At 43.6% G+C, this 18,353-nt stretch overlaps 1 pseudogene; it reads left to right on the top strand.

Moving 5' to 3' along the window:
- LOC134337007 (uncharacterized protein K02A2.6-like) overlaps nucleotides 1-18,115 on the top strand; it is a 34,435-nt pseudogene extending 16,320 nt beyond the window's left edge.
- Nucleotides 18,116-18,353: the final 238 nt, after the last annotated feature.

Below are 18,353 nucleotides of genomic sequence, written 5' to 3'. Positions count from 1 at the left end.
GATTTTCCCTGAAGGAAACCATGCTGACTTTGTACTATCTTGTCCTGTGTCACGAAGTACTCCATCACCTCATCCTTATCAATTGACTCCACAATTTCCCAACCACTGAGGTCAAGCTAACTGGTCTATAATTTCCTTTCTACTGCCTTCCTCCTTTCTTAAAGAGTGGAGTGACATTTGTAATTTCCCAGACCTCTGGCACCATGCCAGAGTCCAATGATTATTGAAAGATCGTTTCGAATGCCACCACAATCTCTAACGCTACATCTTTCAGAACCCTAGGGTGCAGTTCCTCTGGTCCGGGTGACTTATGTACATTTAGGTCTTTCAGCTTTTTGAGCACCTTCTCCCTTGTAATAGTAACTGCACCCACTTCTCTTCCTTCACACGCTACAACATCAAGCGTACTGCTAGTCTTCCACAGTGAAGACTGATGAAAAATACTCATTTAATTCATCAGCCATCTCCTTGTCCTCTGTTATTATTTTTCCTGCCTCATTTTCTAATGATCCTATATCCACTCTCATTTCTCTTTTATTTAAACACACTTGAAAAAACTTTTACAATTCACTTTGATATTATTTGTTAGCTTGCTTTTGTATTTCATCTTCTCTCTTCTAATAATTTTTTTAGTTGCTCTCTGTCAGTTTTTAAAAACTTCCCAATCCTTTATCTGCCCACTAATCTTTGCTTTGTTGTATGCCCTTTCTTTTGCTTTTACAAAAGCTTTGACTTCCCTTGTCAGCCATGGTTGTATTATTTTACCATTTCAGTATTTCTTCATTTTTGGAATACACATGTCCTGCACCTTGCTCATTTTTCCCCAGAAACGCATGCCATCGCTGCTCTGCTGACATCCCTGCCAGCAGCTTCTTCCAATTTACTTTGGCCAACTCCTCTCTCATACCAATGTAATTTTCCTTACTTCCCTGAAATACTGCTATGTCAGACTTTACTTTCTCCCTATCAAATTCCAAGTTGAACTCAGTCATATTGTGATCACTGGTTCCTAAGGGTTCTTTTACCTTAAGCTCCCTAATCGCCACCGGTTCATTACATAACACCCAATCCAGTATAGCTGATCCCCTACTAGGCTCAACGACAAACTGCTCTAAAAAGCTATCTTTTAGGCATTCAACAAACTCACTCTCTTGAGATCCATTACAAACTTGATTTTCCTAATCAACATGCATGTTAAAATCTCCATGACTACCATAACATTGCCCTTTTGACTCGCCTTTTCTATTTCCTGTTGTAATCTGTGGTCCACCCCTCCCTGCCACTGTTGGGAGGCCTGTATATAACTGCCATCAATGTCCTTTTACCCTTGCAGTTTCTTAACTCAGCCCACAAGGATTCAACATCTTCTGATCCTATGTCACATCTTTCTACTGATTTGATGCCATTCTTTACCAGTAGAGCCACACCATCCCCTTTGCCTACCTTCCTATCCCTCCAATACAACATGTGACCTCGGACATTCAGCTCCCAACTACAACCATCCTTCAGTCATGATTCACTGATGGCCACAACATCAAACCTGGTAATCTGTAATATTGCAACAAGATCATCCACCTTATTGCTTATACTGTACTACGTGCATTTAGATACAATACCTTGAGTACCATATTTGCTGTCCTTTCTGACTATCATCCGTAATGATTTGATACTCAGCCTGTTGGCTGCATCTAATTCCATCTCCTGCCTGCCCTTCCTGAAAATCTGACTACACGCTGTCTTTACTTTTTTTACCATCTGTCCTATCCTGAGTCCCTTCACTCTGGTTCCCACGCCCCTGCCAAATTAGTTTAAACTCTCCCCAACAGCTCTAACAAACCTGCCCACGGGAATATCAGTCCCCCCTCGGGTTCAGGTGCAACCCGTCACTTTTGAACAGGTCATACCTCCCCCAGAAGTGACCCCAGTGATCCAAGAACCTATAGCTCTGCCCCCTGCACCAGCTTCTCAGCCACGCATTTATCTGCCAAATCGTCCTGTTTCTACCCTCACTGGCGTGTGGTGCAGGCAGCAATCCAGAAATTACGGTCCTGCTTCTCAGCTTTCTAACTAGCTCTCTAAATCCTCTTTTCAGGACCTGATTTCTTTTCCTTCCTATGGTACCAAAAGATCTGGCTGCTCCCCCTCCCCCTCCAAAATGCCGTGGACGCAATCTGAGACGTCCCTGACCCTGGCACCTGGGAGGCAACGTAACACCTGGCTGTCCCGTTCACGTCCGCAGAATCTCTCGTCTGTTCCCCTGACTGTTGAGTGCCCTTTCACCATCACTCCCTTCTTCTGTCTCTTTCCCTTCTGCACCACGGACCCATGCTGTGCCTGTAACCCAGTCACCGTGGCATTCCCCCGGGAGGTCATCCCACACAAAAGTATCCAAAGCGGTATATTTGTTTTTTAAGGGGAATGGCCACAGGGGTGCTCTGCGCAATTAAGGACCCAATCACTTTGGTCATTCCCTCTTCTCATTGCTACCATCAAGCGGGAGGTACAGGAGTCTAAGGAAACACAGTCACTATTTCAGGAGCATCTTCTTCCCCTCTGCCATCAGACAATGAACCCATGTACATTGCCTCACTATTTTATTTCTCTTTTACACTACTTATTTAATTCTATACATATATATAACATTTTTAGTAGTAGGGCAACAATTAGTGGGCTGCTGCAGGGAAAGATGCCGGGGCCACAACTGTTCACAATCTATATCACTGATTTTAACAAGGGGTAACATACAGCACACACAATTCGTAAATCATTCAAAGCTGGATGGCAGCAGGGCCAGAGAAGAGGTTGAAGGGAAGTACTAAGGTCAGACAGGTTAAGTGAATGGACAATGATATGCTAGACAAAACGTCAAAAGACAAAATATTTTTATCAAGTCAATTTTTATTGTCATTTCGACCATAACTGCAGGTACAGTACACAGTAAAAACGAGATAACGTTTTTCAGGACCATGGTGCTACATGAAACAATACAAAAACTACACTGAACTATGTAAAACAACACAAAAACTACACTAGACTACAGACCTACCCAGGACTGCATAAAGTGCACAAAACAGTACAGGCATTACAATAAATAATAAACAAGACAATAGGCACAGTAGAGGGCAGTAGGTTGATGTCAGTCCAGGCTCTGGATATTGAGGAGTCTGATGGCTTGGGGGAAGAAACTGTTGCACAGTCTGGTCGTGAGAGCCCGAATGCTTCAGTGCCTTTTGCCAGATGGCAGGAGGGAGAAGAGTTTGTATGAGGGGTGCGTGGGGTCCGTCATAATGCTGTTTGCTTTGCGGATGCAGCGTGTGGTGTAAATGTCTGTAAGGACAGGAAGAGAGACCCCGATGATCTTCTCAGTTTACCTCACTATCCACTGCAGATTATGCAGATTATGCAGCATTGCCTCTTGAGTTAAAAAAAAGAGGGATGATCTCAATAAAACATATCAAGCCCTTTGGTGCGGAGTCGACCGTTCCTCTGGCGTGAGTGTCTAGATCCAGGCATCACAGTCTTAAAATAAAGAATCAGCAAAGAAATTGGAAATTATAGCTTTCAAGGGGGTCCAAGTGACCTTCTGTACTAATATGCAGATTAAGCAAGGGAGTATGAGGGCGGATAGGTTGGTATTGATTGCAAGATCATTGAAGTAGAAAAGTCTTCCTCAAATTATATTGAGCCCTGGTGAAACTGCATCAGGACTATTGAGTACAGATAGTTCCCTTTACCAATAAGGACAAAATTAGAAGTGAATGTAGCAAAGGTTCACCAGATTGATTTCTGGCGTGGCAGATTGATTGTAGGAGGGGAGATTATGCAGATGCAGCATTACCTCTTGAGTTAAAAAGAAATGAGGGATGATCTCAGTAAAACATATCAAGCCACTTTACAACAGGAATTCTGCAGAAGCTGGAAATTCAAGCAACACACATCAAAGTTGCTGGTGAACGCAGCAGGCCAGGCAGCATCTCTAGGAAGAGGTACAGTTGACGTTTCAGGCCGAGACCCTTCGTCAGGACATTTAGGAGGCTTGAAAGGTTAGCTGATGAGTTGACCATTCCCCTGGCGTGAGTATCTAGATCCAGGGATCACGGTCTTAAAATAAAGAATCATCCTTTCAAAACTGAGATGAGATGAATGCTCTTCACCCAGCAGAAGACTGATGAAATTCAATCACTGAGAATATTTAAGACAGAAATCAATATTTCTAGATGTTAAGGGGATCAAGGAATGTGGGCTTAGTGAAGGAAAGTGGTACTGAGCTAACGGGTCAGTCATTACTACTTCTGTTTTCATTTCTTAAATTCTGCGCTCTATACACTTATGCATGAGGTCTCATCTCAAAATATCAAGCAAGTACTGGTACCATTGAATCAACTCCCAACCGATAACATTCTGCTCATTTACAAATGGCCGAGAAATGAATAGAACCTTTGTTGCATCACAATTTCTACGGCACCTGATATGATCTTATCAGTACCCAGTCTGCTGGAGTTCCTCAATCAAACTTCATGATTGAGGAACTCTTGGTATACCAGCCCATATATTATTACTGCATGTGTTTATTTGTGTGAAATTCATTAAGATAAACACATGGAAGAAGTCAAGTCGCTACAAGTTATCAGCCTCTAGTGGTCTAACGAGTAACCAAATAAATAATTACTCAGAGCAGCTGAAGCAACAAAAAGCAAACACAGTTCAGAATCAGAATCAGCTTTAATATTACCAGCTTATGTCATGAAATTCATTGTTATGCAGTGGCAGTACAATGCGATACATAATAACAATAACAACTGTGAATTACAGTAAGTAAATAGATGTTAAATTAAATAAGTAGTTCAAAAAAAACGTAGTCAGGTAGTGTTCATGAGCTCAAAAACTTCTATAGTTGTACCATGGAGAGCATTCTGACAGGCTGCGTCACTGTCTGGTACGGAGGGGCTACTGCACAGGACCGAGAGAGGCTGCAGAGGGTTGTAAATCTAGTCAGCTCCATCTTGCGGACTAGCCTACAAAGTACCCAGGACATCTTCATGGAGCGATGTCTCAGAAAGGCAGCTTTCATTATTAAGGACCTCCAGCGCCCAGGGCATGCCCTTTCCTCACTGATACCATCAGGTAGGAGATACAGAAGCCTGAAAGCACCCACTCAGCGATTCAGGAACAGCTTCTTCTCCTCTGCCATCTGATTCCTAAATGGACATTGAAGCTTTGTACACTACCTCACTTTTTTTTTAATATACAGTATTTCTGTTTTTGCACATTTTTAAAAAATCCATTCAATATACGTAATTGATTTATTTGTTTATTTATTATGTTGTTTTTTTTTTCTCTCTCTCTGCTAGATTAAGTATTGTATTGAACTGCTGCTGCTAAGTTGACAAATTTCACGTCACATGCCGGTGATAGTAAACCTGATTCTGATACTGAGAAATCTGATGGCAGAGTAGAAGAAACTGATGCTGAACTGTTGAGTGGGTGCCTTCAGGTTTCTGTATCTCCTCCTTGATGGTAGCAATCGGAAGAGGGCCAGTCCTGGGTGATGGGGGTCTTTAATGATGGATGCCGCCTTTTTGAAGCACTGCTCTTTAAAGATGTCCTGGATGCTGAGGAGGCTGGTGCCCATGATGGAACTGACTGAGTTTACAACTCTCTGCAGCTTATAGTGATCCTGGGCAGCGCCCCTCCCTTACCAGACGGTGATGCAGCCAGATAGAATGCTCTCCACAGTAAAGCTGTAGAAATTTGTGACTGTCTTTGGTGGCATCTCCTCAAAATATAGCTGTTGCCTTGCCTTCTCTGTAGCTGCATCAATATGTTGGGCCCAAGATTGATCCTCAGATGTTGGCATCCAGGAACTTGAAATAAATTTTAAAAACCAGTTGAGTTAATACAATTTCAATAAGGGATTTTTCTATGTCAATCTTTCAAAAGCAGGTACATCCTCTACCCAATGTCCTTGGATAGAGAGTTTCATCTTCTGCTCATCCAAGGAAGCATATCACTGCCAGAAATAGATTAATTCATGGCTTCCTTGACTTACAAGCATCTTCCCTGGTCTGTTCCTGTGATCAGACTTCATGATAAGACCGTAAGATATAGGAGCAGAAGTAAGCCATTCGGTCCATCGAGTCTGCTCGGCCATTCAATCATGTGCTGATCCAATTCTTCCAGTCATCCCCACTCCCCTGCCTTCCCCCTATACCCTTTGATGCCCTGGAAATCAAGAAACTATCTACAAGAGGTGATTGATAAGTTTGTGGCCTAAGGTAGAAGGAGTCAATCTTAGAAAACCTAGCACATTTATTTTTCAACATAGTCCGCTACTATATGTACACACTTAGTCCAGTGGTCGTGGAGCATACGGATCCCTTCTTTGTAGAAGTGGTCCACAGCAGGGATGATTGATAAGTTCGTGGCCTAGGGTAAAAGGAGATGAGTTATTAACTTCAAACTTTCTGAATTATCACTTAAAGAGTTGAACTGCACGTGCATGTAACGAGAGCATCTTGGTGGCCCATAGCAGGGGTGATTGATAAGTTCGTAGCCTAAGGAAGAAGGAGATGAGCTATACTGCTCTTGTTACATGCCCATGCAGTTCAACTCTTTGAGTGATTATGCAGAAAGTTTGAAGTTAATAACTCATCTCCTTCTACCTTAGGCCATGAACTTATCTTTCACCCCTGCTGTGAACCACTTTCTGGAAGTCCAAGATGACGACTTCTACAAAGGAGGGATCTGCATGCTCCACAACCGCTGGACTAAGTGTGTAAATGTAGGAAAAATAAATGTGCTAGGGTTTCTAAAATTGACTCCTTCTACCTTAAGCCACGAACTTATCAATCACCCCTCGTCCCTCTGCCTTAAATAGAGCCAATGACTTGGCCTCCACAGCCTCTCGTGCCAACAGATTCCACAGATTTACCACCCTCTGACTAAAGTAATTTCTCCACATCTCTGTTCTAAATGGATGTCCTTCAATCCTGAAGTCATGTTCTCTTGTCCTAGACTCCCCTACCATGGGAAATAACTTTGCCATATCTAATCTGTTCAGGCCTTCCTCATGATAATGTTCTCATCATTCTGTATGCTGGCTGCTCTGATTCCTATGCTCACAGCCAGTCCTTCATGCATTAGGCTCCACCAGGCCCAATGGATGTTATCACTGAATAGGGGAGGGAGGAAACTCTCTCAGTCTAATAAGGGCCTCGGCAGTTTACACAAAACACTAGTGGCACAGGCACTTAAATTCCCACCTGCCTTCCACCCAGCTCACAGTGGAGCACCAAGTGACATGGAAGGGGTACCAGTCAGTAGGTTTGTTAGTCCTGTGATTAGGCTAGTCTGGGTTGCTAGGCAATGCAGCTCAATCAATCAATCAATCAATCAATCAATCAATCAAGAAAGAAAGAAATAAGACAACTCACTGCTCCACACAAAAAAATGAAAGTGGCCCTGAGAATTCATAGTAGAGGCTTCAAGGCTTCTCTTTGCCCGGTTTCTCCTTACAGCCATAGGAATCATAGAGTCAAACAACACAGAAACAAGCTCTTCAGCCAAACTTGTCCATGCTGGCCAAAATTCTCATCCTATTTGCTGACTTTTTAAGCTTATCCCTTTAAACCATTTCTGTCACTGTACCTGTGCGAGTGCCTTTTAATCGTTGCTAATATACCTGCCTCAACCACTTCCTCTGGCAGTCCGATCCATATACTGACCACTCATTGAGTGAAAACATTGCCCTTCCGGTTCCTGTTAAATCTTTCCCCTCTCACCCTAAACCTCTGTCCTCTTAGTTCTTGAATCCCAAATCCTATTATTACATTACACTTCAAGGAAAAAGACCCAACCTCTCCCTCAAGCATGAAAACATCCTTCCAATTCACTTCTGCACTCTTTCTAGCTTAATAGCATCTTTCCTCTGGCAAAGTGACCAAAATTGAACATAATATTCCAAATGCAGGTTCACCAATCTCTTGCACAACTGCAGTAGAACATCCCAACTCCTATACTCAATGCCCTGTCCTGTTTTTACACTTCAGCGTTCCCTGAGTAAATCCGACACTGATTTGTCTTCCCAAAATGCAACACCTTGTACTTATCCAAACTAAACTTCATTTGCCATTCCTTGGCCCACTTAAGATCCCTCTGTAAATCCTGACAACAAAATCTTCACTGTCTACAACACCACCTGTTCTAGTGTCATCTTTCAGACTTACTAAACACGCCTTGTACATTCTCATCTGAACAATTTTATATAAATGAAAAATCGCAATGGATCTAGCACTGACCTCAGGGTAACACCATTTCCTGTGACATCTGTGAAATGTTGTCAGATTCTCTCAGCCCATCAGGCATTCTCAGAGTAAGTCTTCACCTTCCATGTCCCTGCATGGGGAAGCAGACACTTGGACCAGTCTACAGGCCTTTCTCAACAACCATCCAGTCTTTCAGTTACAGCAATGCTGACTCACCAAGTATAACATTTGTACATTTTGGAAGAAGAAATAATCGGGCAGATTATTATTTAGATGGGGAGAAAATTCAAAAATCTGAAGTGCAAAGGGACTTGGGGGTCCTCGTGCAGGATACCCTAATGGTTAACCACCAGGTTGGATCGGCAGTAAGGAAAGCGAATGCTATGTTGGCATTCATTTCAAGAGGAATAGTGTATAAGAGTAAGGAGGTGTTGATGAGGCTGTATGGGGCACTGGTGAGACCTCATTTGGAATACTGTGTGCAGTTTTGGGCCCCCTATCTTAGAAGGGATGTACTGATGTTGGAGAGAGTTCAGAGAAGATTTACGAGGATGATTCCTGGAATGCAGGGACTAACATATGAGGACCGTTTGTCGGCTCTTGGACTGTATTCATTAGAGTATAGAAGAATGAGAGGGGATCTCATAGAAACATTTCAAATGTTGAAAGGGTTGAACAGAGTAGATGTGGAAAGGCTGTTTCCCTTGGTGGGTGAGTCCAGGACAAGAGGCCACAGTCTTAGAATTAGAGGGTACCCATTTGAAACAGAGATGAGGAGAATTTTTTTTAGCCAGAGGGGCATGGATTTATGGAATTCATTGCCACATACAGCTGTGGAAGCCCGATCATTGAAGGTGTTTAAGGAGGAGATTGATAGGTATCTAATTAGTCAGGGTATCAAGGGATATGGGGAAAAAGCCGGAAATTGGAACTAGATGGGAGAATAGTTTAGCTCATGGTGGAGTGGCGGAGCAGACTCAATGGGCCGAATGGCCTACTTCTGTTCCTTTGCCTTGTGATCTTGTGATCTTGTGAACATGCTGACTCACACGGCAATCAATGATGCACGGACAGAATCTATCTCATTGAGATAACCTTGGCCATGCTTGATCACCTGCTCTGGCCATGATGAGAGTGATGTCACTCCCTATTAACCTTGGCAATGCACACACCACATTTCAAGAGAGACCTATTGTCCATTGTTTAACTCGGGTGGCTGCCCCCTCTTAGCGTGGAACTCAAGATGTGCGGGGACAAACGTGGCCTGAGTGCCTGAATTGGTTCAAAGTCTTGCAGTGCGCAATATGACCAGTTCCACTGGCAATGGGTCAGAAGAGGACTAGCAAAGGTAACTTTGCTTCATTAGTGGATCAGTCACTGAGCAATGTGTTGGGGTGGGAATTAGTGAGAATTAATTGTTTATCTAGTACATATGGTCAGGAGACTGGGAATGACTAATAAGACTGGATCTTTACTGAGTGATTCAGCTGCTTCTACAAACCACAAAAGAAACCTCAAGATTAAACAGCCTGTAAGTCATACTATTCCTGCAGCTATTTTAGAGCCTAACAAATAAAGTGTCTAAAAACTGTTTGAGGCCCTTTGTGTAAAACTGGTTTGACTCTGTTCAAGAAGCCCAGGTCAACATATGGTCTAACCAACAGCTTTCAAAGCTTAGTGTGCAGGAATAGGAAGATGAGGGCAGTGGGAGGAGCACAATCAAATCAGGGGAAGTATAATCTTTGCCCTTTACGCTCACTCAGATCACCATCTTGCTCCCTCGAGCCACTTCCTTTTATATTACCATTCCTGTGGTGTGTAAGACACCCCTGAGAGAGTCACTGCAACAGCCCATGAAGCCTCTCCAGAACTGTCTCGCAGTTCCAGTGAGCGGGATTACGAGGGGTGAATGATAAGTTTGTGGCCTAAAATAGAAGGAGTCAATTTTAGAAAACCTAGCACATTTATTTTTTGCTACATGTACACACTTAGTCCAGAGGTCGTGGAGCATACGGATCCCTTCTTTGTAGAAGTCGGCGTCTTGGATCACCAGAAGTGGCCCACAGCAGGGGTGATTGATAAGTTCGAGGCCCAGGGTGGAAGGAGATGAGTTATTAACTTCAAACTTTCTGCATAATCACTCAAAGAGTTGAACTGCACATGCCCGTAACAGGAGCTGTATAACTCATCTCCTTCTACCCAAGGCCACGAACTTATAATCACACCTGCTGTGGCCCACTTCTGGAGGTCCAAGATGCCGACTTCTACAAAGAAGGGATCCATATGCTCCATGACCGCTGGACTAAGTGTGTACATGTAGGAGGGGACTATGTTGAAAAATAAATGTGCTAGGTTTTCTAAAATTGACTCCTTCTACCTTAGGCCACAAACTTATCAATCACCCCTCGTAAGTCTGACCCTCAGTGCAGTCAATGAGGCCTTTGGAAAGAGAGAGGGGGGATCTGAACTGAACCATGCAAGAGTCACCAAGAACAGTTCACTGCTTCCTGACTGTATGCAGAGCAGAGACCGCACCAATCTTCTCCCTCGCTTGTGTCTATGCATAAAACAAATGCAACTTGTCATTGCTTGTCTGTTTGGGATTAAGTTGTTCTGTTGCACTGACGAATTTGTGATAAATTAGATGAAAGAATCCTGTCTAATTTCTCTGATTTATGCCTACCTTTGAGATTATGCTTAGTTCTGAGATTTATGTTTATCTTAGATTTAAGGTTTCAACTCTGATTTCATGCTTAGGAAGAACAACATTTATTAGCAGCTTTCATGATCTCAGATCTCACCAAGTATCTGACAGCAAGAGAAAATCTGCAGATGCTGGAAATCCGAGCAACACACACAAAATGCTGGATGATCTCAGCAGGCCAGGCGGCATCGATGGGAAAAGTACAGTCGACGTTTTGGCTTTTTTCTAGTATCTGACAGCTATTGATTCACTTTAAGGTAACCTCTGCTGATGTCTAGCACTCAATTTTGCACAGCAAGATTCCAAAATATTCAATTATTAATTTTTTAGAAGAATGCATTGAATTGGAATTTCAGAAGGTTAGCATCTTTCTTGCTGAGATGCATGAGACATATTTTTTAAGCCAGTTCCCCCTTCAGCCCTCATAGACTTTGGGCAAGTGTTGGGAACTGTTGTCAGCTTGCTCCAGAACATCCAGTTATCAAGCCAGTAAAAGATCATTAGTCTTGTGGAGAATAAGTGCAGCCTTTTTTCTAGGACTTTTGAAAGCCCTGGACAGAGGTAGTTACCCTAATAAAATGGAAGCCTTTACTGTCCCTTTAGAGCAACAGATTTAATTTCCTTCTTTTCACCTCTTCTTCAGATGGTGTCTCTTTAAGTTTCCTCAATGATTAGGTGTCTCAACAGCATCCTTATATATCTGGATTATACACTCCAAATATCAGAGTTGACTTTGCATCTGCAATGGTGAACATTTGGTAATAAATGGGAAAGTGTGAAACTCAGCTCATTTGGATGTATAATTCTATTTCGATGACAGAGAATGGAAAGCATCAACGATTTCAGTGGTACCCATACTGGCCTTATCAGTCAACTCAGAAGCCACAGAGTGCAAGCAAGCCACCCTCCGTTCTGACAGGCCGCCTAAGAAGATGAAAACTTCATAGGTGAACTTTGCAATGAATAACTTACATAGTTCTAGAGTCAACTACAAGGCAAAGTCCTGACATTTTCCTCAATAGACACAGAGAGCCACACATTGACATCACAACCACCTCAATACAGCAACAATCTCCCTGCTCTTGAGATGGTCAGAGGGAATAATGAAGATAATTTTAAGAACTAATCAGCAGCTTAAGCTGTTAGAAAAGGCAAAGAAAGTTGTGCTTGTTTTCCTTGGAAAAAAGGAGACAGCATTAGAGTTTGAGAAGGGAACCAATGAAATTAATCCAGACAATTTCTAGTGGATATAATGAAAATTACACAACAGGGAATGTCTCAGAAGTTACTTTATGTTACAAATAGCAAAATAACCACTAAAAATGACAGTGACACTTAAGCAGATCTGATAAATGTACAGAGTTTTTGAGATGGGGTCTAATTCTGTGCAATCATGTCCAATGGGTGTAAAAATGGTTTCCAATGCTGTTTCATTATACCGAGAATGAAATTCTACTGTGAACTTCCCTGAGGATTAATTGTAGGTTCTGATTAAAAACTTGGCTAAGTGGGGCTGATCCAACATTATGGGATGAACAGGTTGAGTCTAAAGTCTTAAGTGCTGAAGACCTGCATGGGAAAGCTAAATGTTTACAGAGCAATTATACCCCTATAAATTTTTACCAGAGCTGCTGCTCTCAGTCCGGTCCTCCTTCCTTAGCCCGTGAACAATCCCTCTCTTTCAGTGAACAGCTTTCACTGTAGATTCATGGAGCTCGAGAGCTTGAAGGGATTAAGTTACAACCACATGAGGGCAGGGTGAGGGATGTTGGATCTAATTCAATTCCTTTCCAAGTCCTTCTTTTCCTTTCCATCTGTTACCTCTCAATCCTGACAAGTGAAAATTTGTTTGAATGAAAATCTGACTGATGTTTATCTGTGAATTATAATTATCAGGGGCTTTTATCGCAACTAATCCTATTTTTTTTCTAAAATACTCTTAAGGATTAAAGTGTGCTTCCCTTACCTCTTCCACCTTGTTAAAAATGGTTCACGTGTGTGACATCTACCTTGAATCAGCATTTTTATGTGTCCTTGACCAGCCTGAGACTCATACTTTGTAAAGAGCATGAAGGTCATAGCACTCATGAGCCCGGGCTAGGACGCAAGGAGCAACACAGGCTTTTATTTACTTCAGAAGACACGATTCCCTTTGCAAACTTCACAATGCTTTGAAGAAAGAAATTCTTCCACATTTCTGCCTTAAATGACCCCTTATTACTAGTTAGTTAAGATTAGTTTTAGACTCCTCACCGGGGGGGGGGGGGAATATCGTCACAAGTTCAAGCTCTGACATGACCCCACACAGTATATCTCAATAAGATTACCTTTCATTCTCCCAAACTACAGAAGGGATAGGCTGAACTTGTTTTATCTTTCCTCAAAAGATAATACCTTCATCCCAGAGATCAAGCTCCTCAACTCTGCCTTCAAGATAAATGCATAGTTTCTCATCAGAGGAGATCAATGCTTTGAGTGTGATGTAACCAGGGGTTTGTACAATGCACCTAAGTTTCCCTCTCTTGTAATAAAGGCCAACATCCCGTCTGCACGCATTCTGCATTTTTTGGTCAAGGACAGGCAGATCATTCTGAATGCCAGCATTAATTAGTCTCCTGCCATTTAAATGCTATTCTGTCTTTCTGTTCTTCCAACTAAAGTGAATAACCTCACTTTTCCCATTCATTATATATTTGCCGTAACTTTCTGCTCTTCCTTGATCTATTTATATATCTTACATTCACTTCATGTTCTCCTCACAAGTACCTTTCTTTCAATTGCCAACAAGCATCAATCAAACACAGAGTCCCTTTGTCTAAACAGTAACCCAGATTGCCAGTACTAAAACAGTAACACCACAGTAGTTTAGCTTTGCCAAACTTAAAGTTACCCATTTATCCTTTCTCTTAGTCAGTTCTGACAGTTAACCAGTTCTTCGTCTTTGCTAATCTTCTTCTTGGGCAGGACGACTCTGGTTTTTTTGGGTTCTGAAACGACTGATGAGACCAGTGTTGGAACTGCAGACTCTCCCACAGGTGGAGCAGGAGGTCTGTGGCCAGGTGGGTTGTTCGCGAGGTGGTCCACTCCTTTTACCATTTAGATAGGGCATCTGTGTGCTCCTGATGCCAACCTGAGATCCACAATGCCATTCCAAATGTTCCTCCTCTACCTCGAGTGGCCATGGGCCAGAGGTTCCCAGTGGAGAGGTTGCACTACCTTAGTGAGGGTTTGAGTCAAGGAGGGGTAGAGTCCTGACCACTTCTAGTCACAGAGCCTGGGACCCTAATTTACTACATTCACCACTGTCCTTACATACACTCTGCTGATTATATCCTTAGAGAACTCTAAAACTTGGTCAAACACAATGTCCCTTTCATAGAACTATGCTTAATTGGTAACAGGTTTATTTTTCTTACAAATACTGATATAGGGAAGAAGCCCCTGTCAAAAAGGCTTAAACCTCGCTGCTTCTTTCTCAATAACAGAACCAACCAACTCCCCTCTACCCCCACCCTCCTCCGTCTGGAGAACTGGTCCTCGCCCTCAACAATTTTTCCTTCGCCTCCTCCCACTTTCTCCAGATTCGAAAGGTATCCATGAGCAAAGCATAGGTCCCAGCTATCCCTGCCTTTTTGTTGGCTATGTAAAACTGTCCATGTTCCAAGCTTTCCCCAAATGCTCCCCAACTCTTCCTCCACTACACTGACAACTGCATTGGTGCTTCTTCATGCACCCATGCTGGGCTCGTCAATTTCATCAACTTTGCCTCCAACTTCCATCCTGCCCTTAAATTCACCCGGTCTATTTCTGACACTTCCCTCTCCTTTGTTGGCCTCTCTAACCCCACCTCTGGAGACAGTCAGCCAACATCTTTTATAAACTTACTGATTCCCACAATTATCTTGACTATACTCCTTCCCACTCCATCTCCTGTAAAAATGCTATTCCCTTTTCTCAGTTCCTTCCTCTCTGCCACACCTGTTTCCAGAATGAGGCGCTCCTTTCCCTTCCTCCACTTTTGATGCTGTCCTCACCCATGTCTCTTCCATTTCCCGAATATCTTCTTGCTGCCTTAACAGTGATAGAGTCCCTCTTGACCTTACCTACCACCCCATGAGCCTCCAACACATCATTCTCCTGAACTTCCACCATTTCCAAATGGATCCCTCCACCAACCATATCTTTAGCTCCCCCGCCCCCCCCCACTTTCCACAGGGCTTATTCCCTCCAATATTCCCTTGTTCGTTCATCCCTCCCCCCACTAATTTCATACCTGACACTTATCCCTGCCAGCAACCAAAGTGCTACACCTGCCCATTCACCTCCTCCCTCGCCTCCGTTCAGGGGTCCAAACAGTCCTTCCAGGTGAGGCAACACTTCACCTGCGAACCTGTTAGGGTCGTCTATTGTATCCGATGCTCTCAATGTGGCCTCCTCTGCAATGGTGAGACCCGTCATAGATTGGGAGACAACTTCTTCGAGCAAAAGGCAGAGCTTCCCGATAGCTAAACATTTTATTTCCCATTCTCATTCCCATTCCCATTCCGACATGTCGGTCCATGGCTTCCACTTGTGCCAAGATGAGGCCACCCTCAGGGTGGAGGAGCAACACCTTATATTCCGTCTGGGTAGCCTCCAAACTGATGGTATGAATATTGATTTCTCCTTCCTGTTTAAAAAAATCCCCCCCCCTCTTCTATTTCCCACTCTGGCCTCCTTCCTCTTCTCACCTGCCCATCACCTCCCCCCAGAGACCCTCATCTTTCCCTTTCTCCCATGGTCCAGTCTTGTCTCCTATCAGATACCTTCCTTTCCAGCCCTTTACCTTTCCTACCCACCTGGCTTCACCTAGTTCTCCTCCTTCCCCTCCCCTCCATCTTTTTATTCTGGCATCTTCCCCTTTCCTTTCCTGTCCTATAGCAGAGTCTCGGCCTGAAACGTTGACTGTTCATTCATTTCCATAGGTGCTACCTGACCTGTTGAGCTCCCTAGCATCTTGGGTGTGTTGCTATACAATGAAAAACATGGCTTAGCATGTCAAAAACCTAAGCGCATCCAGGAAAGACAAAAACTGAATGCAGAATATAGACTTGCAGTTATTGTTACAGAGAAGGTGCAGAGCAGGTGGACAAACAAGGTACATAGGTCACGACAAAGTAGATTGAGACATCAAGAGTTAATCTTCACCATCTGTTCAAGAGTCTACGGAGAGTTAACATGGTTTTATGAGATGATATTCTAATAACCACATCCCTGATATTGGCTTTCTCAATGACATATGTTCGGCTCACTGGTGTCTAGTTTCATGCTTTATCTCCTCAATTACTCTGGAATTTTTCCAGATTTTAGAAGATCACAATCAGTGATTCCATCTGAACTTGAGAACAGAAGCTAGGGGAATGTGTCTGGCTCTAATCCCATGGATTTACTGACTCATTTCTCTAAGTAACCACGACTACTCTCAGACCTGTCCTCTGTCTTCACTTCTCTCAAAAAGTCTGCTTTGTGCCCTTCACTGGAAAGCCAGGCACAAAATATTTAATTAAGATCTCTGTCAGTCCCCTTTCCCAATTATTATATTAATAATTACTATTTATTATTTGGCTTCTAAAAGACAGATGTTTGCCTTTGCACGAGTGTTTATACCTGGGGAAGAGTTAATGCCTTCATTCATCACTGGGTGTTGAGCTGGTGGGGTGACCCTGTGGGGGAAAGGTAGGCTTCAGTAATGCTGCTGGGGTGCTTTTTCTCACAAGTACTGACACAAGGAGTGTGGAATGGAACGGTGCGGAGGCAGACCAGACCAACTGATAAGTACTGTTGCCTTTGAACAGTAAATGGTCTGAAGGAGGCCACTTAATTTATCTGTGACCAATGACTGCCTGTGCAAACGTGGGCTGGGGGGGGGGCGGTTGCTTAAATTTATTTCAAATTCAAAATAAGTTCAAGATTGTTTAATGTCATTTTGAGAGAACAAATTAATTGTTACTCTGGATACACTGCAGAACCAAAAAAAACACAATAAGATAAAATACACAATAATAATAATAATAACACAATAAATATAAATGCATATGATAGCTTGTATACATAGATTGACTGTATGAACATAAAGCGATGCTGGTTACTGAAGAGTCTGTACATAAGGTGACCCTGATAGAAAATGATAAACTAGTGCTGGTGTCGATGTGGAGGGGTGAGTTAGTAGGTAAAGGTGTTGATTAGCTTTACTGCTTGGTAAAAGTAACCATTTCTGAGTCTGGTGTACCTGAAGTGGATGCTACATAGCCTCCTCCCTGATGGGAGTGAGACAAACAGTCCAGGGACAGGCTGGGTGGGATCCTTTATGTGTCATGGTCCAGGCCATGAAGTCCGCATTCCGGTTCATGGTCCGGTCCGTGGACTCAGGACTCCGGGTCTTCCAGCTGTCCCTCGTTTGATTGAGTTAATCATAGGCACCTGATTCCCATCTTGAGGCTTGGAATATAAGTAGCCTTGGGGTTGAGTATGAGTGGCTGGTTTGTCTTGTCAGTCTCCCTTGGAGCAACCTGCTGATGGAAGGCTAGTGAAACCATTTGTGATCTCTAGGCCTGGTTGGAGGACCACTGCTTCATGGGGCCTTGTTGCCACTTGTTGGAATAGTCTTTGCAGTATGGATTCAGCTGTTTCTTGGGCCAGCTGAGTGGCTGTCAGCTACTCTGAGCTAGGTAGGGATCTGGCTGTTTCTGTAGCCAGCTGAGGTTGCTGGCTGAACTGAGGCTTGGAGCTTCCCTGGAGTAGAGAGGGAACTGTATGTTCTTTGGTGTTTCTCTTCTTGTCCTTGCCTCTGTGGGGTAAGTCAGGCCATTGTGCTGTTACCTGATGGAGGGACCTGTCCCACCTTGGTGTGGAGATGAAGTTGAGTCCTGGCTCTATGTCTATGTTCTGTCCTGTCTCATGTTAGTGTTGTGTTAAAAGTGTGTCCTGGCTTGTTGAGGGATAAGTCCCGGCTCTATGTTGATGTTTGTTTCCCAGTCTGTCTGAGCTCCAGGGCTGGAAGACCCCGCACCTGAGCTCCAGGGCTGGAAGACCCTGCGCCCAGGCCCCAAGCCACCAGGGCTGGAAGACCCTGTGCCCAGGCCCCAAGCCACCAGGGCTCGAGCCCTAAAGCCACGTCATATCTTTGCCTGGTTCTGGGGTCCAAGCCCAAGGCAAGACCCAGGTTCTGGGTCCTTGTCCAGTCTCGGGCTCGGAGTCAAAGCCTTGTCTTCCAGTCCATGGTTCCTAGTCCTGGTCCCACTTTCCCTAGCCCAAGTCTGCATTCTTATCCCTGCTCTTGGTCTGAATCCTGTTATGTCCCTACTCTAGTCAAGTCCTGTTCCTTGTACTTCACTGTCTGTGTCTTG

This window comes from Mobula hypostoma, chromosome 23 (genome assembly GCF_963921235.1).
Source record: "Mobula hypostoma chromosome 23, sMobHyp1.1, whole genome shotgun sequence".
NCBI classification, from domain to species: domain Eukaryota; kingdom Metazoa; phylum Chordata; class Chondrichthyes; order Myliobatiformes; family Myliobatidae; genus Mobula; species Mobula hypostoma.
This window is presented reverse-complemented; position numbering and strand designations above follow the sequence as displayed.